Source organism: Delphinapterus leucas, chromosome 3 (genome assembly GCF_059928025.1).
Source record: "Delphinapterus leucas isolate spDelLeu-1000000601 "Yukka" chromosome 3, BTC_Dleu_Yukka2, whole genome shotgun sequence".
Classification (NCBI taxonomy): Eukaryota; Metazoa; Chordata; class Mammalia; order Artiodactyla; family Monodontidae; genus Delphinapterus; species Delphinapterus leucas.
The window spans coordinates 154,687,318-154,712,086 of NC_143131.1; the positions used below are offsets into that span (position 1 = coordinate 154,687,318).

General features: G+C 36.7%; 1 long non-coding RNA gene across 3 annotated transcripts in view; it reads left to right on the plus strand.

Moving 5' to 3' along the window:
• LOC149749814 (uncharacterized) overlaps nucleotides 1-21,172 on the plus strand; it is a 67,233-nt gene extending 46,061 nt beyond the window's left edge. For all 3 annotated transcript variants that reach the window (XR_016392531.1, XR_016392533.1, XR_016392532.1), the window contains one exon: nucleotides 14,238-21,172. This is a non-coding gene — a long non-coding RNA (uncharacterized LOC149749814). The remainder of the gene's footprint in view (nucleotides 1-14,237) is intronic.
• The last annotated feature ends 3,597 nt before the right edge of the window (nucleotides 21,173-24,769 follow it).

Below are 24,769 nucleotides of genomic sequence, written 5' to 3' on the forward strand. Positions count from 1 at the left end.
GTAATGCCACTCAGGTCAAGAAATGGATAATTGCTTGCTTCCCAGATTTGCTGAGCAGCCCAGCCTACTTCTGACTCCATTCCTTCCCCCCTCCCTACTGCCCTTCTTCTGAGGGTCATGATTATAATTTAGCTTTTCTTTATAGTTTTACACATTCACATGCATTCAAAAATGATGTATTTTAGGGCTTCCCTGGTGGCGCAGTGGTTGGGGGTCCGTCTGCTGATGCGGGGGGCGCAGGTTCGTGCCCCGGTCCGGCGGGATCACGCGTGCCGCAGAGCGGCTGGGCCCGTGAGCCATGGCCGCCGAGCCTGCGCGTCCAGAGCCTGTGCTCCGTGGCGGGAGAGGCCGCGGCGGTGAGAGGCCCGCGTACCGCAAAAACAAACAAACAAAAATGATGTTTTTAAATGTACTTTTAACTTCAGATAAACTGATTTGTAGTAGTGTGTATGCCTTGATGTCTATCTTCTTTCACACAACTCAACATTTGTGATAGTAATTCATGTTCTTTTTTGTAGCATTACCTTGGTCATTTTCATTCTATTGTATGAATGTATCACAATTTATTCTACTGTAAGTATTCTAAAATTAATCCATTTTAGAATAAATGGCATTTGTTCGTCTGACTGATATGAATAGCATAACTCTAAATAGTCTTGTGCTTGTTTCTTGGAACACATGTGCATATATTTCTATCTCCTAATTCTCAAAATTTGGTGTTATGCTATATCCCACACTCATGTTTCTGTAGAATTCAAAGATATATTCTTATGAAAGAAAGTTGGAAAGGAAGGACAGGCTGAGGTAACATAATAGAACCAGATGTACTGAATTGGTTGCCTGATTGCAGTCTCACAGATTTTTGGTTCAGTATCTAATGGGTTAAGCTGGGTTCCTTCACGTGTCACTGAAACAAATGAATAGAAGAAGTAAATGATCAGTGTCATCTTTATGGTTACTAATTCTTTGTTTAACCTTTGGTAATATGGGTGAGATGCAATGCCTTCCTGCTCTTATGCTTGGTTCAACTATTTTTATTGCATTATTTCTGTTCTTTTGTCTAGCTAAGTTTTTCCCATCACAGAATATGCTGTTCCCTTTGCCTGAAATATGTTCTTATTGTAAAACTTTGGTCGCATGACTAACTCCTTTTGTTATTGAGGTAAAGCTGACGTACAGTGTTAGTTGCAAGTGTATGACCTAATAGTTCAGTATTTGTATACACCGCTAAGTGATCACTATAATAAGTCTAGTTACCCTCTGTCACCTTACACAGTTACAAACAATTTTTTTTTCTTGTGATAAGAACTTCTAAGATTTACTATCTTAGCTTCTTTCAAATATGGAACTCCTCCCTTCCTTCTCAGGATCATTTCATCTGAACTCGGAAATCTTCTTTGATAGTGCTACTGCCCCCAGTCACTCTCTATTACATTTACCCCTTATAATTGCTGTTAGTTAATTCATCTCTTTAATGGTTATCTTGTTTATAGTTTATTCTTTTTTCTGGTCCCTCCTTTCCCTGCCTTCCAGAAATATAAGCACCAGGAATCTCATTTCTTTTGTAGAACAAGTTAGCTACAGTATGTGGAACAATACCAGTTCATAATAGGTGCTCAATAAATGTCTAATGAATAAATGGAAGAAAGGAAGGTAGAGGTTTGGAAGGAGGCCAAGCAGTAAAGAGACTATTTGCATGTTTCAAAAATGCTGTAATTCTTCATGACAGGTGTAAAAGAGGAGATTTGTGGATTCAGGTCTTATAAGGAGACTAAGCAATCAAAGATACCAAACCATTGAAGGTTAGAAAGAAGCAGGGAGCTCAGTGTTTCCACACAGTGAGGCAGACTGAAAGCAATAAGGGAAACCAAAAGCCCAGGACGGTGTGTGACTGTCATTCCAATGTTCTATATATCTCTTTGCCAAGCTATACATACATGAATTCCTAACAGTCTGACTAATGTTCATCTCAAAGAAAGAATCTGAGTCAAAGTGACCTCAGGGTTACTAGCCATGGAAACAGAGGAGGGAGAGTGTGGTCATTAGATGCTGTTGTCAAAGAACAAAGGAGAGACAAAAAATAGAAGTTTGGTGCTCTCCCACATTGATTTGGAGGAAATTGGCCAACATCCAATGTGAGCAAGGCAGTTGGGTAACCCTGGGAGAATGAGTCGTCTTGGCAGGCTCTGCAGAAGTGCCTGCTTGTGTCGATCATCACTGTAATGACAGATACCAAGGGTCAATATTTACAAGGGTCCACTAGGATGAGTAGTAAGATGAGTCTAGGAGTGGTCCCCAGGAAATCACAGAGCAGTGAGGCTCATAGAAGAGATATAAATTCCAGGAGTTGACCAAACTGTTAGCTATAAAGGAAATGTATATTTAACACATGAAGAAAAGAGAGCCAAGTACTACTGTAGGCAGATCCAATAGGAATGTAATATAATACTTGTGGTTACAGACAGGGAAAATGTTTAAATATCTGTAGTGTCAAACTGCCATATATTAACGCTTTAGTCAAACACGGTTTCTACCCATTTAGGCTATCTTCCTTCCCTGCCAAAGATGGCAACTTTCATTTTACCATGTTAGTGAGTAAGGGAAATGACTCATTTTACAGACAACTTGGCAAGACTATAAGTAAGAAAAGGAGGGCATGAACTGTGTCCTGTAGGTAACAAAATGCTTTTCTAAAGTCATTGCTGGGGAAATAGTAAAACATTACAACCCAGGAAGTCCAGGTAAATTATATGAGAGAGTAGTCAGTAGATGTCACAGGGGAAAAATACAAGCATTTCTGAGAGGAAAAGTAAAAGGCTTTGATGTGATGTCTCTGACACCTAAGTGGAGCAGAGAATCTGAGGCAGAGATCCATGCCTCTCATTTGTGAGAGCTCGAATAGGGAGGGTTGTGCTGAGTAATTTTGCTTGGCAATGAACTTAATACCTCCCTCCTCTTCCCCTCCCCCCACAAAAAGCAAAATTAAACTAGGTAGCAGAGGTAGATCATCTCCCTCCTAAAGCCGACTCAGCATTCCACAGCATTTATACATCAAATTCCAAGAACTAGGCTATAAAATGTGGAGTTCATTTTGCCACCTTGCAAAAGGAGCTTCAGCTTCTCATTTCTCTTACCTTGTGATGAGGAGGCCTTGAATGGGTCGTTCCTGAGGACCAAAGAGACCCAAAGAGTGATAATGGCATCCCAACCTTGATCTCTGTCTCCCCTAAGAACTGCCAAGCCCTGTGGGCCTTGAGGAATTTTCTGTTTCTCCCCCAATCTCTAGGAACAAAGGTGTGACTGACTCTTTCAACTGAGTGACTCTCAAGGATCTGTAGAGAATGAACTCTTTCATTAAAGTAGCACATTAACTCCCAATGCTAAGAGGAGAAGCCAGTCTCAGTACAACCCTATGAAACATCTTATTCTCTAGTCTAGGGGTAAGGCAATGAAAATTCTCAGTTCCTGCCTCACTTAGAGGTAGTACAGGTCAGGACTTCCCTGGTGGTGCAGTGGTTAAGAATCCGCCTACCCATGCAGGGGACATGGATTCGATCCCTGGTCCGGGAAGATCCCACATGTCGCAGAGCAACTAAGCCCGTGCACCACAACTATGGAGCCTGTGCTCTAGAGCCCGTGAGCCACAACTACTGAGCCCACGTGCCACAACTGCTGAAGCCCACATACCTACAGCCCATGCTTCTCAACAAGAGAAGCCACTGCAATGAGGAGCCCATGCACTGCAAGGCAGAGTAACTCCCACTCGCCCCAACTAGGGAAAGCCCGCCCGCAGCAACGAAGACCCAACACAGCCAAAAATAAATAAAATAAATTTCAAAAAATGTTAAGGGTGAAGGGTTTTTTCTTTTTTTAAAAAAAAAGGTAGTAGAGGTCAGAGAATAATTGAATTTCAGAGCTGAAACGGATATTTCTGACTACCTACTGTAATCACCTCACCTTCCTGTTAAGGATATTACCAGGAAGGAGAAGTGACTTATACAGTTCATCCCATCATGGGTTTATGTAATGTCTATTTACATAGCACCAAACATACTTTTACCAGGCACTTCATTATTGGTTATACAGATAAAATATGACTAAGACTTGATTCTTGCCCTCAGGAACTTGCTATCAATTGGGCAGTTAAGATGAGTAAACCGAGAAAGGCATTGCCGTAGTACAAAAGAGGACAGTGTACACAGCGGTTAAGAGTACAGGCTGTGGGTTGAAGCTATCTGAGTTCAAACACAATACCACTGCTCACACGTTGGGTGGCCTTGGGCAACTGAGTTCACTTTACTATGCTTCAATTTCCTTTTCCATGAAACGTTGATAACATTAGCATTTATCTTATAGGGTTACTTGCTGATTAAGTGAGAAAATGTATACTCAATGCTTAGTAAAATATTTAGTAGTAGTAATCGATCAATAAATGTATTATTATCAGTAGTAGGTGCAATAGAGTAGGAACATCATCATTATCATTAGATTCCAGGTGTGGTAGTTTAAAAAGAAAGCTTCCCAGCAGTGGGATTTAATAGTCCATGATTATATTAAGGTTTAGGAAGAGTGTTCTGGCAAAAGGGGTTAAATTATTTTCTGGTTTCCTGGACTTTGACTTTGTGGAGCCTTCTGAATGTCAAGGTTTTGGCTAGAGCTGTAACTGAATTGCAAACATAACTCTCATGCTCGTGATGATCCTGGGTTTATATGCCATGTGTTCCAGAAAATGGCAGTGAAGTTTATGAGAGGAAGAAACAGCTCTTTCTCTTTCACACAAAGGTGAAGTTTCAGTTGGAAGTGTGGCTTCCTAGGGTGTTTGTTCTTACCCCACTGACCCAAACAGAGTGAACTATATGACAACAGGGTGTATATCACAGTATGTCATAGAGATGTAAGTTGGTAACATTTTGTATCTTCCACTGTAGGCTGTAAGTATTCTGAGGTCTGGGATGTAGCAGTTATCTATTGCTGAGTAACAAACCACTCCAAAACTTAGTGACTGTTTTTAGTGACTGAAACAACAGTAGTTATGGAATTTGCATTTCGGGCAGGGCTCTGTGGGGATGACTTGTTCTGCTCTATGCTTGACTTGAGGCTGAGATCCACTTTCTAGATGGCTCACTCATGTGGCTGGCAAGGTGGTGATGGCTTTTGGTAGTGAACTCAGTCAAAACTGGAGTACTCATTTCTTGCTGGCTGCTTATTTGGGTTTCCTTACGGCATGGCTACCACCTCAGAGCAGTCAGACTACTTACATAGTAACTTATTGCCACTCGTGAGTGTCACAGAAGTACCAGGCAGAGACTGTGTGGCTTTGTAAATCTAGCTTCAGGAGTCAAATAACGTTACTTCTGCCATAGTTTCAAGTGCATCCACATTCAGGGGGAAAGAACATAGGCCCTCATCCCTCTATGGTGGAAATGTCAAAGTTACATGATGAGAGGGACATGTGGGTATGACTCTGTTGAGAAACACAATCTGCCAAAAATGCCACTTCGGTTTTGCCCACCAGAGTGTCCAGAACAGTGGTGACACAACACGGGTACTTAATAAATATAGCTCTGAATGAATTATAGCACTGAATACATTGAGTGAATGAAAATAAATGAATAGATTACTATTGCTACCCCAGTTCCTGACCCTTTCTGAATGACACGGATATTAGTATCAAACTTGGCTCCTGGCTTGAAATTTTGCTCTTTAATCTGGGCACTTACTTATGTATGTCTGTAGTTGATGTTGGAGTCTTAAACTCCTTTGGGGAATAAGGAAATGATTACAAAGACAGAGCGGTAGTGCCTTTGAAGAAAAGTAATTTGAATAAGTGAGGCAGAATTTGGTTGTAAAGATTTATCAAGTCGTCAAAGAGAGGAAAATAGTTCTGAAGGAGGAAAATAATTGATGATGAACCAGCGTGGTTGCGATGAAGGAAACAATATGATGACAAGAGATCGGGCAGCTTCTAGGGGAACAGCAGCCAAAAGAATCATCAGCAAAACTCTGTTTAATTAATGAACGGCAGCAGAAGAGGGTGCTCTAAAAAGATTAGAGATGGCACTTGAGGCTGTGCCTCCTGGGAAATATTGGATGACTGAAGTACTTCTGTGTGTGATGTGATTAAAATAATCAACTAGATTATTTGAACATTGAATCATGAATTTAAAAGATTTTGTCTGCCTGTGTAAAGCAAACATAAGACAGTCATTTTTGATTAATCTTGGGGAATAGGGAAGACCACCAATATAATGGTTGTTTCCAGAAGCCATAGTGGAAATGTCTTATTCTTTGTCCATAGCAACCTGATATATTATTGTCCATCAAGATTTTAACTCTGTGCCCTTATTATAAAATATATTTGGAGCTGACAGTTGCAACTTGAACTGTGTAACTTAGGATAAAAGGTACAGATTGTAAATTTCTCCTCTATATCATCCATGATTATTTTTATTTTTTTAATGAAAACGAAAGAGTGTGTAATCTTGTTAGTAAGTGCAACTCCTCAAACTTCAGAACAGAAAAAAAAATAGAATTTTGTTGATTATGTCACTCTTGATCATTTTGCCATTGTCAAGTGTTTCTTGGATTCTTCCAGAATGTTGACATTTACCCAACTTTGATTGAAGTTAAGGGAAAACTGTATTCCCTTTTTATTTGCTTTTTATCATCCTTTTCTAAAATTTTGTTATAGGAAAAGAGGCACACAGGGATTTAGCTATAAGGCTTCTGAGTGTTATGAATTAACAAGAGAGCAGTATTATTCCCATATCTCTGATTCCTACTGTCGTGGTGGGAATGACCAATAATTACGTTTTTTTTCTTATTTCACTGTACTACAATAAATGCATGTTGCAGCTGAACGGGTTTGACAGAAAACATACTTCAAGTACGTGACTACATTTACAGTTATTTACATATTAATGGTATAGGATTTGGACATCATAGTGTTATCACTGGCTTTAAAAAACACTTAGAATATTCTTTTAATTAAGTTTAGATTTGCTATGAGAGTTTGAAAATATAATTTGTGCCGAATTCTAAAGCTGAGTAGTCAAGGACATTATTTAAAAGTTCTCATAAACTTTAAATTATGCTTCAGTTGATGTTTCTTGCTAAGCAGAACATTAATTTGGTTTTGCTGTATATAAATATATCAAAATTAAGAAGTAAATATTTTCATCGGCTCTTTAGACACTCGGATTAAGGTATCTGAAGCAGGCTGGTCAGGAACCTTTGACCTGGTAGTGGAGATTACAGATATGGCAAACTCCTACGGCAGATTAAAACATTGCATACAAAGACACCAGCTATGTCTTCAAAACACACCAAACGTCACTGCATAGTTTGTTAAGGTGATCATATAAGAGGGCGAAAAAATTCAGGTGGGGCTTTGGCTACAGAGTGAGACACTGCCGCCCCAAGCTACAGTACTTCCACTTCTTTGTTCTCACTAGCTCCTCACTTCCCACCAGCACCTTTCAGTAGAGTCCTAATCGCCACCTATAATTAGATTTTTATTTGTGCCTTAACATGCTTAACGTCCGCCTCCCTCAGACAGGGGATACCCTTGATGGAAAGACTATGGGTAATTTGTGTTTCCCTCTGAATCCCTGATACTTAGTATAGGACATCACATATGGTAGGCACTTCAGTTAATTTTTATTAAAAGTTAAAAGATGCCATTTTGGGAAAGAGATTTCTCATTTAACCTTAATCAGAGCAGCACCAGGACTGGTCCCAGGCATAGACTTTAGAGTCTCAGTTTACATTCATATATATGTGAAATCATCAGCACTGCCTTCTCTCAGGCAACAGAGTCACATGCGTTTAATTCAGGATCTGTTTTCTTTTTTTTTTTTTTTTTAACATCTTTATTGGAGCATAATTGCTTTACAATGGTGTGTTAGTTTCCGCTTTACAACAAAATGAATCAGTTATATATATACATATGTTCCCATATCTCTTCCCTCTTGCGTCTCCCTCCCTCCCACCCTCCCTGTCCCACCACTCCAGGAGGTCACAAAGCACCGAGCTGATCTCCCTGTGCTATGCGGCTGCTTCCCACTAGCTATCTACCTTAACGTTTGGTAGTGTATATATGTCCATGCCCCTCTCTCAGTTTGTCACAGCTTACCCTTCCCCCTCCCCATATCCTCAAGTCCATTCTCTAGTAGGTCTGTGTCTTTATTCCTGTCTTACCCCTAGGTTCTTCATGACATTTTTTTTTTCTTAAATTCCATATATATGTGTTAGCATACAGTATTTGTCTCTCTCTTTCTGACTGACTTCACTCTGTATGACAGACTCTAGGTCTATCCACCTCATTACAAATAGCTCAATTTTGTTTCTTTTTATGGCTGAGTAATATTCCATTGTATATATGTGCCACATCTTCTTTATCCATTCATCCGATGATGGACACTTAGGTTGTTTCCATCTCCGGGCTATTGTAAATAGAGCTGCAATGAACATTTTGGTATGTGACTCTTTTTGAATTATGGTTTTCTCAGGGTATATGCCCAGTAGTGGGATTGCTGGGTCATATGGTAGTTCTATTTGTAGTTTTTTAAGGAACCTCCATACTGTTCTCCACAGTGGCTGTATCAATTTACATTCCCACTAACAGTGCAAGAGGGTTCCCTTTTCTCCACACCCTCTCCAGCATTTATTGTTTCTAGATTTTTTGATGATGGCCATTCTGACCGGTGTGAGATGATATCTCATTGTAGTTTTGATTTGCATTTCTCTAATGATTAGTGATGTTGAGCATTCTTTCATGTGTTTGTTGGCAGTCTGTATATCTTCTTTGGAGAAATGTCTATTTAGGTCTTCTGCCCATTTTTGGATTGGGTTGTTTGTTTTTTTGTTATTGAGCTGCATGAGCTGCTTATAAATTTTGGAGATGAATTCTTTGTCAGTTGCTTCATTTGCAAATGTTTTCTCCCATTCTGAGGGTTGTCTTTTGGTCTTGTTTATGGTTTCCTTTGCTGTGCAAAAGCTTTTAAGTTTCATTAGGTCCCATTTGGTTGTTTTTATTTCCATTTCTCTAGGAGGTGGGTCAAAAAGGATCTTGCTGTGATTTATGTCATGGAGTGTTCTGCCTATATTTTCCTCTAAGAGTTTTATAGTGTCTGGTCTTACATTTAGGTCTTTAATCCATTTTGAGTTTATTTTTGTGTATGGTGTTAAGGAGTGCTCTAATTTCATTCTTTTACGTGTAGCTGTTCAGTTTTCCCAGCAGCACTTATTGAAGAGGCTGTCTTTTCTCCATTGTATATTCTCACCTCCTTTATCAAAGATAAGGTGACCATATGTGGGTGGGTTTATCTCTGGGCTTTCTGTCCTGTTCCATTGATCTATATTCCTGTTTTTGTGCCAGTACCATACTGTCTTGATTACTGTAGCTTTGTAGTATAGTCTGAAGGAAAATATTTTTGTTGTTTTTCTCTTAGTGATTATGAGCCCTCTTAACTCAAATACACTTGAATTTATACTTTTTGATCGAAATTATCATTACCTTTGGATCACCCCAGGTAGAAGTTCCAATGATATTGTCCAAGTTAATTTATCTTATAGAAAATTTAGGATGGCTGCCCATTTCTGGTGTAGTGAATTTTCCAGTTCCTAACAGACTATCACCCACAGAGACTTGGCTGCTCCTTTCAACAAATGAAAGGGAACACACTAATTTCTTAGCTCATCCCAGGATACAAGACAGCACCATGAATCAAAGATCAGAGTTTTGCTTGATTCAGCCACCAAATGCCACTTTCTTCTCAGTGTCATCTAGCGATGACACTTGGATCTCTGCTCATCCTGACTCTAGCCAAGAGATAATTGCTTGGACTGAAGCCTAGGCATGCAGTACACATTGGCTTCCTGTTGGGAACCACACTCAGAGAGAGAGTGTGTCAACCTTCGGTTCTTACGTAGCTTTTTCAAAGAATTCTTGACATCGATGATTCCTCCTTGCAATTTTTGGAATACTAAGACTATATAACAATTTATTAGGAGCCTCTTTAGCGACACCTAAAGACTGTGGGAAAGATGAAAAGAATGCCCACAAAGGACAGGTGGACTTGCTGGGGCTCAGCGTGCTGTTTGCTCTGTTTGTATGTCATTTACTGCTGCTGGCAATTTTAAGAATATATTCTTCATTGGATATCTGAAATGAAATACGTTTGTCTCAACTTACCCTAATTCAGCCTTTGAAAAAGTTTATCTTACTTTGGAAAAATAGTTTAAGCAAAGCACTTGAGGGAAAACGGGTTAGAGAAAATGTCTCCAAAAACTCAATGTCTTCATTAGTAGAAGTTACAGCTACCCCACTCATCTTTTAGATACTGAAATCTGACCTAACAAAATGAAAAATAAATAATCTAATTAAATATCAGGGAACTCCAGTGGTTATTAAGTATAAATACAATTAATGAATACAAAAGGACTTTCATAGTACATTATATTTTACAATTATTTATAATAGAAATAAAATAAAGATAATAAAAACCTTGGAAACTTTATTAATTGTAAGAGTTTATCGTGCTTGCAGTTACTGTGTTTTGTTTTGTTTTATTTTCCTCAGAAAACAGGTTGAAACCTCTAATTTATTTTATGAACTGCCAAATTTTGCAAAAGAGTCTAGGAACTCATCATGATTTGCCCCCTTCCAGAAATTCGTGTATTCCTCAGAAATCAATTCTACTTAAAACTTTCTGATTAATTCAATCATTTCTGAGTGTTCTGGGAAATAATTTATTTAATAATCTCTGCTTTGGAAAAGATATTTGGAAAAATGAAAAAAGAAAGAATCATTAATAGAGTATGAAATAGGTTTGTTAGTTGACTCCAAGGAGGGTGGGGATTAGACTGTGGACGCAGAGTTTATAAGAGAAGAGGAAGAAATATGGAAGCAGTCATTATAAATACAGGAGGAAATCACATCTGTTAGAACTCATGGCCTGTGGCTATTCTGGACCACAGTTAGGAAAATGGTAAAGTAGATCTAGGTGGTAGACCAGGCGTATGACCCAAAGTAAATCCGTTGAACTGTGTGTGCCTAGACTCTTGAGCCTCAAAACATTCTCGTTCCTATTGGAAAAAAAAAAACCACTATTATTTTCTGAAACCACACACACACACACACTCTACAGTGCTCGTACACTGGGCATCTTTGCATTATTAGGAATTGATGGTAGGAAGAGCATCATAGCTCGACAGAGTGGAGAAGTGTTTGTGAGAAGTGTTTGTGATAGAAAGGATTTTCGTACTTTAGAAGGCAAGTGTGATCACAGAATTCTTAAATCATGGCAAAGAACTCATTTCTTTTTGCCCTGTCAGACATTTGGTATTTCAAAAATGAACAGCTCTTACATTTTTGCAGTTACAGCAAGGCCTTCTCATGACTGCCATGTCCTGGCTGCTGACCTTTGCTCCAGTGTCATCTGGTGTCACTTTCCACCTTGCTCGTCTCACTGCAGCTACTCTGTTCTTATTTTAGTTCTGTGCTCCGATCTCTTTTCCAACACCTAGCCTCACACTTTCCCCCAGAGGAAGAATCTTTCTCTTTCTTTCTTTCCCTTTCTTTCCTTCCTTTCCTTTCTTTAACCTGAATGCCTTCCTATCAGCCTTTCTGTCTTCCTTTCTCTTTTCTTTTTCTTTATTCTATCTCTCAGCTCCTTTTGTAATTAGTCCCTTCTCATGTTTCTGTCCTGTCTGACATGTTTCTTACTTGGAGATACTTTTCCTGTGCACCTCATCTAAGATGGGTTCCCCCGTCTTACCCTCAGCTGTTAACTGCCTCAATATCCCATTTTCACTTAAGAAGTAAGAATTTTTTATTCTGCACTTCTTTGATATTGATATTTACATCTATCAGAATAATTTAACTCTGGGACATGAATTCTTATGACTGTCTGAAAACATTCTGAGGGTGTATACCAAAGAGTTTCTGTTTTTCAAAACTGTTCATAAATCATTTTAATAAGTAAAACGAAGACTCTTAGAGCTACACATTTTCATTCATTCCAATTTCCATAGAATCAATCGAACAAATATTTTTTTCTCTGCAGAGAGATCAAGATGGTTTTCCTCCCAGATACTTTAGTTTTCTATTCTTAGATTTGTATGTATATATCTTTGAGTGTGTATGTGTGTGTGTATATATATATACATATATATATATGTAAAAACTGTATTTGCTCCCACTCAAATGTGGAAAGAATAAAATATGATGCTTTATTCCTCCATAAGTGTACTTCAGAAAAACTTAAACTTCCTAAGGGAATGTAATTCATTATGAGGTGAATACTCAGTGAAGTCATAGTTCACACTTACTATCAAGGTTATTCATCCCATCTCAAAGGGTGTTCCATCGTTTCCTTCCCAATGCAGGCCCGCTCTAGGTGCACGGGGATACCTACCTGTGCCCAGAGATTTGACAAAGGGGCCTATGGTCTGCATGTTCTTCTCTTCCTGACTTATAATAAATTCTAGATTACCATAAGTGATTTTAACTAGACTCTGAGTCATGGTTTCACATCTTGCTCTACCTGCTGCTGAAGTAGCTTAAAGCTGGTATAACTCATGGTCTTTTCAGAGTACAGTGGTTCCCTTTCTGCAGTAACTTGGCTCCATCTTGATTTTCTTTGCTTCAGATGCTCTGAGAGCATCTGAAATGCCTGCTTTCCAGGTCCTGGCATAGACTCTTCATGTCAAGGCATCCATCCCATGGCTACCTATTCCCTTACCATGGTGGTCTCAGCCTCCCCAGGAAGTTTAGCTCTCAATCCTCAGCAATTCCACTGGGGGTGTACCAGGCCTTCTAGATCCCTCTCCAATCCTGTGCAGACCTGACAGTATCTCATGTCTACTCTCTTCTTAAACATATCAAGCCACTCTCTTTCCTTAGCTATAAACAACAGCTAGCAAATCCTTTTCAGAGGGAAGAACTTTCAGGGTACTTAGCAAGTGAAGAGGCATCACCATGCAATTTAAAAAGCAGACCTTCAAAGCAAAATAATTTTCTAGGTACCTCTCTTGCAAGAAGAGGTTTTTTTAAAAGTTATATATAAATGACTGTGAGACCACTAACTAAAATACACATCTAATTAATATATATTTTTTAATCCAACACTGCCTTCTACCTTGTTAGCTACAAGATCCCTTGGAATTTTGAGATTCTGATATTGTTGTTGACATAGGGTATTAGATAAGTTTTTTCTAATAGGAAAAAAAATAAGTCAGCATTGAGACTTGAAGCTGAATCGTGACTGTGTTATTCTGTGCTGAACTTGCTCTATTTTTACCTGAGGTAACAAACTTCATGGCCAAGCCTTCATGGTAGAATGGGTACAAAGAAAGAAATTGGCTTACCAGTAAGAAGAGGTACTAGGAAAGTGTTTTAAATTTTGACATCTGGTATCATATATTATGTTTAGTTTGGACAGAGTAGTCTTTTCTTATTCACTATGACTGGCCTCACCGGTCAATTAATGACAGAAATAATTTAAAGAGGGGAGTCATTTAAAAATGTTTGATATAGATGTACTATTTTAACTGTCATTCACTTTATAATAATTTGAAGCAGGGCTACATTTACTGTTATTTGGTTTTTGTTTTTGTTTTATTTTGTATCTTAACATGAATTTACTTATCTTGTATAAACTGTATTTATAATGCATTGTCTTTTATTTCCATGTTGTTTGTCTTTTTTAAGTGAAATGAGAACGTAAATGTATTTGTAAAATGATCCAAGACTATAATCCTCATAGATTTTATATTCCTCTGCCTAATTTTTTAAATTTATGTTTTTCTATACATAATTCAAGACTTTGTTTGTAACCTGCTTAAGTATTTTGAAACCATTAAGCACAGACTTCAAAAGAACTGCTCTTTCCATGCTCATATTCCATTAGGTTATATAAATAACAAAGAAGTAATAAAAAGGACACCTGGGGGAAACAAATTGAGAAAAAGCACAAATTATTCTTGATAAACATGCAGCTTATGTGGTGGTGGCAGAAATGGGAGAGTATTAGACCATAATTTAGTATCCTGGTGCAGTCCTTGGTTGATGAACATAAGTTTTAAGTCTTGCAAAGAAAATTGGTATTCTTAGTTAACCCAATAGGTTAGTTAAATTGAGACCAGTTGAAAGGGCTTCTCCCATGTTTACACACATTTTATATAATCATATCAATCATGCATGTATTTTGTATTTCTTTTCTTTTGTCTTTTAGCTTGGTTGAATTCAGTAGCCTTCTGGAGCCCCTTCTCCTGGACACCTACTCAACTATGTGTTGGGAAGACCAAGGCGAATAAGGACTGGACTCTGAATGCAGTGAGGGTCTAAAAGGGAGATAACAAACACTCATCCATGCTTTATGTAGTAAATCCCACCAAGCACAAAAACTAAAAGTACATCGTTTCACATATTAAAAATAGGCCCCTATGTCACTTATTCTTATGCCAGTTTTTCTTCAGTATTTTATGTAAAATTTTACTTGATAATTTAGATCAAGTTTTAAAGATGTAAAAATATCTGGATAAAAGTATGTGCCCTTATCACTAATTGTCAGTCTACATCAGCTACTATTTATTTTAAAGTACTTCATTCCAGTGTGAGGAGGGTTACATTTAAATATTTCTCAGTCTCCTGAGATTTCTGATTCATATATGTAGCTCTGAAATACTGTGAGCAGGGTGCCATTCAATGCTTTTATGGAGTTTTTTTTTTTTTTTTTTTTTTTTGCTGCTCGTGAACTGCTATGTGCCAGATGCCCCATTCATAACATCTCTTAACTCTGATAATGAGTAGATGTCATTATTTTGCCTTCCAGCACTTCTGATCAATATCAGGCTAATATTATTTTCTCTCTGATTTTCCTTTATATTTTCAAAATTTATAGCAAACACAAAATGAAGTAATTATTTAATGTTTAACACAGTACAGTTTTTTTTTGACTGCCCTCTAAGCCCTTGCAACTAGGATCGACTTTATTACAAGTTTAAAAAATTATGAAAATATTTTAGCATAAATATTTATTTAGTGGTACCCTTAACAGTGAATTTATGAGTTTTTTAGGCCACTTTTCAAACTCATTTTAGTTTCAATTAAGATTTGGTGGAATATTTCTTAAACTCATATAAGAAAATATAAGACCTAAAAAGGAAATGTAAGTCACATTCTTTAGAATTATCTTTCTGTTTATACCCAGTATTTCTTAGTTATCGGAATAAAATTGTGAGCCCAGTGCCTGACACATATTTGGCACTCAGAAAAGTGTATTAAATGAATGCATTCAAACTGAAATAACGTAACTGCTTAGTTAAGGCTCCTCTTGTTTTAGGTGTTTTTTTACAAGATTCTTTTCATTTTAAAAGAGATAATAGAGACTTTAGAAACTGAAAGGTAATGTTAATAGGAATCATAGCAATTATCTCGTCTATCTTCTCCAATTTTCAGATGGAGCTGACAAAGAAATTAAGTGATTTAACCAATGGCAAGTTAAATAGACTTCAAACTTTCAGATGTATTATTAAGCCATGTAGTTAATTTGGTTCAAAGTTTTGATTTAACCAACATGTATTAAGTATGTGTAATGATGAAGGCACTCTAATGAGCGCCAAGCTTAAAAAAAAAAAAGAAACACGAAATTCCTACCCAAAGTTTGTAAACTACGGACTAGTATTTGGGAACCACTGAAATTTGATTCTTAGGCTCAGGACTGGAGTCTGGGCGGGCGATACTGATTTGAGAGTCATTAGTATACACTTGTAATTGAACGGATGCAGTGATTGAGATCACACAAGAAGAGGAAATAAAACGAAAGAAAGAGTAGAACTAGTGGATTCCTGGTGAAGACGTATTTATAAGATGATACAAAGAGAATCAGGGGGGAAAAGAGACATATAAAAGGAGTGAGAATCAGATGACAAATAGTTCCTTGAAAATCAAGGGACAAAGAGAACCAGGTAGTAAATGATGGGAGGTTTCTTGTACCTTGCAGAAAACTCAATTATGATGAAGACTTAAAAGACACTATTAAAATCAGACATTCAGCATCACTGGGGATTCTTGCAAAAGTGCTTTGCTACAAAGGGAGTAACATATGAGCCACAATGAAGATTGCAAATTCTTGGAAAGAAGGAAAGAGGAGGAAAGAAATAATACAAATAAAAGACCAGCATTTTCCAGAATGAGTTCTGCTATCTTCACAGGTTTTAGTAGCTATTACTTGAAAAATATAAAGGAGAGCGTTGGGGTAGAGAGTTCACTTGTGAGATATCTTGAGGAAACAATTTAAAAAGTTAATTTTGCTGCAGGACTTCAGAAAATTTATTTGACAAATGGGAATGGAGAATATCCAAAAGAGGGTATATTTGGTCATCTATTTTCTTTAAAAAAAAAAAAACAGTTTTTGGGATTACTATTCTATATTAGTCACTTGGGAAATTTTGCTTTGGAATAAAAAGAAAAAGCCAAGATATTTAACACTAATAGAAAAAGAAAGAAGAGAAAGAAACAACAGGAATTCAAAAAAAATTCTCCAGCTTTATTAAGATATAATTGACATATAACATTGTGTAAGTTTAAGGTATACAATATGTTGATATGATACATTTATATATTGCAAAATGATCACTACCATAGTACTAGCTGACACCTCCATCATGTCACGTAACTACCATTTCTTTTTTGTGGTGAGAACATTTAAGGTCTACTCTTAGCAACTTTCAAGTATATTAAACAGTTTTATTAGCTAAAATCACCGTAATGTAATTAGACCCAGAGAACTTATTCATCTTAAAACTGGAAGTTTGTACTCTTTGGCTGACATCTCCTGATTACCCCCAACCCCCTGCCTCTAGTAACCACCATTCTAGTCTCTGTTTCTATGAATTTGACTTCTTAAAAATTCCACATATAAGTGATATCCTACAGTATTTGTCTTTCTCCAACTTACTTCAGTTAGCATCGCGCCCTCAAAGTCCACCCATGTGATAGGTTGAAAGAAACCTTGTTTGTGTTGAGGTGTGAATCCCTTCTACTCCAGGATAAGTTTGATTAGATTTGAAAGCCCAAATATTGGAATTTCAATATGTTTAAAGGTTCAGTGCAAATAAAGACCTTCTGAAGTCAAGTGTACACTCAGATAGTGACAGAGCCATGCAACAGAATTTCTATTCATTTGTGTTTTCTTCACAAAGACATCCAGGAAAGATGCATCAAAGGGGAAACCTAGCAGAAAATCTTAAACCAAAATAATTGGTAAGGTTGATTAAGAGAGGAGAAAGCATGAAGCAAAGAAACTTAGTAAGTACTTTTTTCCAGCTTTATTTCAATATAAATGATATATAACATTGGGTATATTTAAGGTGTACAACATGTTGACTTGATACACGTATATATTGCAAAGTAATTACTACCATAACATTAGCTAATACCTGAATCATGTAGCATAATTTCCATTTATATTTTGTGGTGAGAATATTTAAGATATACTCTCTTAGCAACTTTCAAGTATATAATACAGTATTATTAACGTAAATTACTATACTGTACATTAGATTCCCCAGAACTTATTTATCTTATAACTAGAAGTTTATAACCTTTGACCAACATATCACTTCTCTGCCACCTCCCAGCTCCTGGTAACCACCCTTTTTTTCTCTGTTTCTACAAGTTTTATGAATTTTGGGTTTTGTTTGTTTGGTTTTTTTAGATTCCATATGTAAATGAGATCATACAATATTTGTCTTTCAGTGTCAGGCTTATTTCATTTAGCATAGAGCCCTCAAGCTCTATCCATGTTGTCACAAATGGCAAGGTGTCTTTCTCATGGCTGAATAATATGTACATATGTATATACACCCCCCACCTCATCTTTATTCATTCATCTGCTGAGGAACACTTAGGTTGTTTCCATATCTTGGTTATTGTGAATAATGCTGCAATGAACATGAGAGTGCAGATATCTCTCCCAAGATCCTGTTCTCATTTCCTTTGTATATATACCCAGAAATGGGATTGCTGGATCATGTAGTAGTTTTATTTTTAATGTTTTGAGGAACCCTCTTAGTTTTCCATAGTGGCTGCACCAAGTTACACCCTCACCAATGGTGCAGGAGAGTTCCTTTTCTCTACATCTTCGCCAACACTTGTTGTTTCTCGTCTTTCTGATAATAGTCATTTTGACAGGTATGAGATGGTATCTCATTGTGGTTTTGCATTTTTCCGGTGATTACTGATGTTGAGGACTTTTTCATGTACCCGTTTGACTGTCTTCTTTGAAAAAAATAAAGAAGATTGAAATCATATCAAAAGCCTTTTCGTACCACAGTTGCATAAAACTAAAAGTTTTCCTAGTTTCCTAGTTTCTCCTAGTTTACCAGGAGAAAACTGAAAAATTAACCAATATGTGGAGATTAAACAGCATGCTACTGAACAACCAGTGGGTCAAGGAAGAAATCAAAAGAGAAATCAAAACCATTTCTTGAGACAAATAAAAATGAAAATACAATATACCAAAACTTATGGAATGCATCTAAAGCAGTTCTAAGAGGGAAGTTTTTAGTGATAAATACCTACATGAAGAAAAAAGAAAGATCTCAAATAAACGACCTAATTTTACAACTCAAAGAACTAGAAAAAGAAGAACAAACTATGACCAAAGTTAGTGGGAGGAAAGAAATAAAGATCAGTGCAGAAATGAATGAATGAGAGACTAAAAAGAGAATAGAAAAGATCCCTGAAACTTGAGTTTTTTTGAAAAGATAAACAAAACACACAGACCTTTAGCTAGACTTATCAAGAAAATAAAAGAGGATTCAAATAAACAAAATTATAAATGAAAGAGGGTACATTACACCTAGATACCACACAAATGGAAAGGAATATGGGAAACTACTATGAACAATTATGCACCAACAAATGGACAAACTAGAAGAGATGAACACATTCTTAGTAAGTACTTCTACTGGTCTTACATTCCTGCTCATTTTCTGGCATTCCAAAATCTTATTTGAAATTTTGGACATAAACATTCTTAGAAGAATCCACTGGTTAACAAAGAAAATTTTGTTTCATACTTAAAATTTTCTTTTCAATTCATAACTGGTTTTCTGTATGTGAGACATATTGTTTTCTTATACCAAGTGAATGCTGTCGGGAGTGATCTTCCATCACTTGTTCCTGTTTCTGGAACACGGCTTGCTCTGTGGCTTGGCATTTTGGAGCTGTCCCTTTTAGACAAGTCTTGAATAAACCATCTTCTCACATAATTTGGCAGAAGCAAAATGGCATCCTCATGTAAAATGTCACCTGCTCTAGACTGGCATTATTCTTGAGATTATAAGTATTCGAATAATGCTCTAAGATTCCTCTCTGTTTATCTCAGAAATATTACTCCCTGATGGTTTCTAAGAGGATAGATTTGGTTATTTTATTAGGTCAAACTTTAATCCTTGATAGAGAGCAAAATATTTTAAAAACGGAGCCTAGGACAGATAAAGTTTGATTTAGTAATTAAACATTAGAGCTGGAAAGGAAAATAGAGTTCATTGAATTCAGTGATTAGTGAGATGACTCTAGAAGAATTTCTGTTTCAGTACCATTGTGGAGAAAGAAGGTAAGCTAAATTAGGGTTTTTGGTTCCTTGGTTTTCTCCCCTCATAGCATTTCTTTGGGTTTCTTTTTACATTGTGTTTTTCTTTAGTAGATTAACATTTTATTTTAAAACAATAATTTAATATAAATATTTCATATTGAAAAGTTGGAAAATTAGTTTTTAAGGGATTAAATGATTTTCCCAAGTCATAACTCTACTAAAAGATACAATGGGAACTAGGAACATGGTTTCTTGTGTTTTAGTGCTTTTTGATTTTTATTTCATGTTTTTGTTCTATTAAAGATCTAAGAACCCAATTGGAATTCCATAATAGGACATGATGGCTTAAAAAAAAAATAGAAAGAATGAAAGAAAAGAGTTATAAAGAGAATTAAAATCATCAATAGTTATTCTTGCCTACTGCATTTTTCCTTCAAATAATTATTTCTTCACCTGTTTATATTCTTCATACTGTATGTGATAAAGAATTTAAATAATAAAATAAAAATTTCCCCAAAATGTATTCATCTCGATCAGGGTTTCTCAACCTCAGCACTAAAACTTTGGAGTGACACATTTTTTTGTTGTTTGCTGTCCTATGCATTGTATAATGTTTAGCAGCATCCTTGGCCTCAACCCACCAGATACATGGAGATATGACAGTCTTTTACTCAGTCATGATAATCAGAAATGTCTCAGAGAATGCCAGATATCCACCAGAGACAATACTACCCCCGGTTGAGAACGATTGATCTAAATAATGTACAGTCTAGATCCAAACTGAGACACCAAACTGAAGATAATCTTACCATATGTTAGCTACTGTGAGTAGACACTTGTTCCAAGATTTTAAGCAGTCCATTGTGATATTTTAGAAATTCTAAGGAAAACAGTCGTGGCTGTAAGAAGTGAGGCAGGTGTGGGAGTCAAGCCTTAATGCAAGCAGGTGAAGTGGGCTGCATGAGTGTTGACTATGTGCTTGGTGGGTGTGGAGAGTCCACAAAAATATTTAATATTCTAATTTAATTGAACTCAGTTCTTGTTAACTTTTTGTATTATGTGACCCTACATGTAATAGGCCAAAAGAGTTAAATATTTGTCTTTGATGGCTGGACAAGGCAGTCAGACTCTAGAGTAGAGTATGGTGATGGTGATGGGGATTTTAAGCTTGCCACTTTGATGTCCAGATGTGTCTTAGAATGAAAGACGGAAAAAGTCATGAAGAAAGGGCTATCTTGAGGACTAGCTTTCCCTAGTTACAATAAAAGGGAATTATTTTTTGTTTTTTTGTTGTTTTTTTTTACTTTGTATTAGTGAACAGCTATTAATCCCAGTGTGGAATTGTTCCTCTATCACCCACATAGTTCTCTTGAGTCTCTCAGCCACAGTGTCTGATCACTTCCTGGTGTAAAGCATGACTCAGCTTTGCCCAACTAGATTACTTTCATGCTATTTTCTGTACTTGTTCTATGGTCATTGGCATAGAGGTAACTATTACTTTAGCATTTTGACCTGTAATGATTTTATAAAGTAGCTGGGACAGTGATTATCTTACCTGTCAATGCAAAGAGGCTAGCCACAACAGGAGAGAACTAAGCCACCAAGCAAAAAGATACAAAGGCAAACAGACCCTGAACGATAAAGCACCTCAAGACTCTTTAATCACCTGGATCCAGCTGTATCTGAAGCTCAGGTTGCCCCTTGGACATCCAGCTACATGAGTCAACAAAGTAACCTTTTTTTTTTTTTTTTTTTTTTGCTTCATCTAGTTTGTGTTAGGTTTCCATCACTTACAATTGAAAGAGGTCTGCTGAGTATGGAGAATATTCCCATTGAGCAAATGTGAGCAAGGAATTGCAAATGCATAGAAATAAAATGACAGCTATACAGATGAAAGACTAACACGAAACAACAAGAAAAGCCCCTTGAACTTTAATGCAGGAATAATGAACAAATAAAGAGTATGTGTGAGCTATCTCACAAAAACCTGTTCTTCAAGGAGAAGCAAGGCATCAGAGAAAAATGACCTCATAACAGATTGAAATAGAGACGATAATGGAGGAGGAAAATGTCCAGAATCAAACCAGAGAGTGTGTCCTTCTATTCACATACTGTTTGCAAATTCTAATGATGGAGGACCAGTAATTGAGTTCACCTGTGTAAGAACTGTATAATTCATTTATTCAGCCAACATTTACAAATTATCAACCAAGAGGGAAGGATTCCAAGTTGTTAAACACCAAGTCTCTGAACTTCAGTCTTTATCCAAGATGTAAGTCCAGGGAGGGGAAAAAAAATTCAAGAAACCATGAATAGTATAAAAGCTATTGTAGGCAAGTGCAGAGTGAGACAGACAATTCACTCTATTACTTATGGCTTCTTCAATTGTAAGTGACAGAAAAAGGAATTCAAACTAGCTTAAGTAGGAAAAAAATTTGCATGAGGTTGCATTCAGGTTTGAACTCCTGAGTCCATGCACAGCTGGTCTCCTGGTTTGAACTCCTGAGTGCATGCACAGCTGGACTCAGGAGTTCAAACCATGGCACCTGAATTCTATCTCCTTCTCTACCTCTTAATTTTGTTTGCTTCTGAGTTGTCTTTCCACATTGTTGCAAAGAAGACAATTAGCAGATCTGGGTTAATGTCATTAGAGGTCATGACTCCAAAGGTAAAGTTACCTCTTTTCCTCACGTGACATTTATTGACTCTGCTTTAGTCTTAGGCCCATTTCTGGAGCAATCTCTGTATCTAAGAGGATGTGCCTCAGCCTTGTCCATGTACCACTTCTGCAGCTGGGTGCTGGGACCATGATACTGACAGACCCACCAAGATAAGGTGAAGTGAGAGTTACTGAAAGGAAAAGAAGCTATGTAGTCAGTATCATTTATGATGATGATGGTTATGATGATAACCTTCATCATCATTATTCTAGACGACATTCAGTCTCCTAACACATCCTGGGTGGGACCTAGAAGTTGTCATGTCACATCTGAGCTAACTATTAAAGAGTAAGTATTTGTATGACTACTGTTGGTTAGGGTGAAAAACAAGAGGATACATTAGTGTAGAGGATTCAGTGTAATTATGCAGGCATGCTTTAGCAAAATTCGCTAATGTCCAAATATACACAAATTGTCATCTACCATTTATTGAGTACTGATTATGTGCCAGGCATTTGCTAAGTAAGCTCTTTAATTTGATCATCTCATTTAATTCTCCCAAATTTTACAAGGTAAGTATTACTCTCTTTCTCAAATTGCAAATAATGCTCAGTGAGGTGAAATAATTTACTTAATTAGCAAGTGGTAGAGTTTGGATTGAGACACAGGAAGTGTGAAACAAGAGCTTGGATATTTAATATGACTTTGTACTTAGGGGGACCATACATCTCAGTTTATGCCTCTTGTCCTGATACAATTATTAATTGCATCCCCTTCTACTTCAAAACATGTTCAGATTTTGACAATAAATTATATAACATGAACACTGCCTCCTTCATGGATATGTTTGAGCTCCCTTGTATTGTATATTCTTGTCTTTCATTGAGAATGATTTTAATAATCTTTTGTTTTAGGAGAAGAGCTTCATATTTACAAAGAAGGTGCAAAGATAGTACAGAGAGTTCTGATATCCCCACACCCACTTTCCCTTATTATTAGCACCTTATATTAATTTGTCACAATTAATGACAATATTGATACATTATTATTAACTAAAGTTCATACTTTATTCATATTTCCTTAGTTTTCACTTAGTGTATTTTTTCTGTTACAGGATCCCATCCAGGATATCACATTATGTTTAGTCATCATGTCTCCTTAGGCTCCTCTTAACTGTGACAGTTTCTCAGGCTTTCCTTGTTTTTGATGACATTGGCCCTTTTGCGAAGTACTGGCCAGGTGTTTTGTAGAATGTCTCCCAACTGGGATTTCTCTGATGTTTTCCTCACAATTATAATGGGGTTATGGGTTTGGGGGAGGAGATCACAGAGGTAAAGTGCCAATTTTATCACATAACATCAAGGGTGTATACTATCAATGTGGCTTATCATTGTTGATATTAACCTTGATCACCTGGCTGAGGTAGTGTTTGACGTGTTTCTCCATTGTAAAGTTACTCTTGTAAAATGGTTGTTAACCTTTTCAAGTTATGTTTATACAGAGAACATGCACACATTTTAAGTGTGTGAATCCATGACTTTGGACAGATATATTTACCCATGTAACCACTATCCCTTTCAAGATGTAGAACATTTCTGTCAGCCTTCTAAAGTTGTTTTAACTTGTCTTAATTTAATCTTTTGATTTCATAGAGTCCCTAAAGAATCCTTTCAGTTATGATTGAGTCAGAAGTGCCCCAACTCTTAGCAGACATATCACAATTTTGAGCTGCTCTCGAAATAAATAACCAGATTCTTAACTATGTTTGACTCTATCAGGTTACCTTTTATAGACTGGCCATCTCTCCATATATCTTTCCTGACTGGAATAACTAGGTAATGCAGACTTACCATCCCATGGACTTGAAACCTTGTCCTATAGGTAAGAACACCAGGATGAACAAGCCTCAGAAAGGGAGACTTAACGAAAAATCACAAGGAACCAATCTTTATAACTGCTAAAGTGTGACAGGATGTGAAGAAGGCTGACATGACTGTGACAAATCTGGCTTAGAGAAGACTATTGTGGATAATATCATGGGATACCACCGCATTTTATATTCAGAGATTTCTAAGAGTGGACCTGAAGTAGGAGCAAGACAGGTATGGTCTTAACATCCTAAGTAAGACATTATCAGTATTCGAAAGAGGTTTCTAAAGCACTTTTATCAATTCCTTTTTTAAAGTATTAATTATAATATTAATCACTGTTGGATTTATAGGGAAATAATGTTTTACAAGAAGCAACATAAATATAAGTGTAAAAGTTCATGAGGCGGCATCATGCAAGTTATTTTATCAAAACTTATATAAAAATCATGGCATATAATTAGAGCTGAAAGAAATGTTAAATCTCAGAGAGCCACAAAAAAAAAAAAACTCTTCCGTTTATAGATAATAAAAATGGATGAGTTGAAAAATTTGCCCAGATAATTGGATCTTAACCTTATATATAAACTTTATTGTGGTATAGTTTACATAAACAAAAGTATATGCATATTAA